The sequence below is a fragment of the Tupaia chinensis genome, unplaced genomic scaffold (genome assembly GCF_000334495.1).
Source record: "Tupaia chinensis unplaced genomic scaffold, TupChi_1.0 Scaffold000558_1, whole genome shotgun sequence".
In the NCBI taxonomy this organism is placed as follows: Eukaryota; Metazoa; Chordata; class Mammalia; order Scandentia; family Tupaiidae; genus Tupaia; species Tupaia belangeri.
Genome location: NW_006160070.1, coordinates 1,641,961 through 1,643,062, shown reverse-complemented (window position 1 = coordinate 1,643,062; position 1,102 = coordinate 1,641,961). Strand labels below are relative to the sequence as shown.

The 1,102-nt window shown below is 71.3% G+C and overlaps 1 protein-coding gene across 2 annotated transcripts in view; it reads left to right on the top strand.

Moving 5' to 3' along the window:
* The first annotated feature begins 603 nt into the window (after positions 1 to 603).
* Positions 604 to 1,102, top strand: part of PSMA7 (proteasome 20S subunit alpha 7) — a 5,626-nt gene continuing 5,127 nt past the window's right edge. The window contains exon 1 of one of the 2 annotated variants that reach the window (XM_006157727.3): positions 604 to 767. The gene's annotated coding sequence lies outside the window, so the exon portion shown is untranslated. The remainder of the gene's footprint in view (positions 768 to 1,102) is intronic. The other variant, XM_014591309.2, reaches the window with a different exon arrangement.

Sequence of the window (1,102 nt, the reverse complement as noted above, 5' to 3'; positions counted from 1 at the left end):
GGACCGCGGTGAGGCCGCCGGGGGCCTGCGCGACCCGGGGCTGCGGGCGGAAGTGGGGCCCGAGCGCGGGCGCCCCGGGAAAGGCGCGGGCCGGGCCGAACCGCCGAGCGGAGCCGAGCCCGCGGGCGCGCCGCGCACAGGCCTGGCCACAGCGCGGTGACCACGACGGTGCAGCCCGCAGACGGCGGAGGGCCGGGTGGGGAGAGCGGGGCCGCCTGGGCTGGTTCCGGTAGATGGGCCCTGGTGGACTGTGCCCGGTGCCTCCGAATCGGTCGGCTGGGCCCCTGGGGGTCTCCTCCAGCAGGTCCGCGCGGTGCCGGCCATCTTGGCGGCCCCGGTGCCAGCTGTGGAGGGCGGTGTGGGTGTGCGGGCCGTGCTGAGCCCAGGCACCCAGCGACATGGGCTGGCCGGGCCATGCTCCTTTGGCGCGTGTCCACAGGAGCGCGGCCCCCACGGTGGGGAAGCAGCTGCCCTGGCCAGGCCCAGGTGGCTCTGCCGCGTGTAGGGGCCGCCCTGGAGGAGCGGGGGGCCGCCCTGGTGGAGCGGGGGGCCTCCCACCTCCGCTGGCTCACCTCTGCGACTTTGGCAGCCAGCCCCCTGAACCGAACTCCTGCCTGGTGAGGCCCTGCAACGTGGGGTCCGACTGCACGACTGTCCTGGTAGCACCGGCTGTCGCAGGAGTGGGCCCAGAGCAGCACTGGGTCTGTGCCTGTCGTGTTTTCATCTGCCGGATCTCCGTTTTGAACGTGACTGCCCAGCTGGAAGAGGTGTCGGTTGGCCCCGCTCAGTACTGGCCTGGCCCATCTAGCTTTTCAGGGCCACTTGGAGGCCATTCGGTCAGTGTGTGACGAAGCTCCCTGAGCACTCCAGCCCCGAGTGGCACCTGTACCCCAGGGCCTCTGAGGGGTCCCTGCTGGGGATGCTCCCAGTGTGGGCATGGGCGGCCCCAGCCGCTGTAGTGCCAGGGCAGGAAGTGCACACAAAACGAGGGGACGTTGGAGGAAAAGGAGTCCCAGCGCTCCTGGCTCCATCTGGGTTGGGGTTGACCCTGACAGTGGTGCTCCCGGTCTTAGTAATGGCCACGCCCTACGCCGGCCCCACA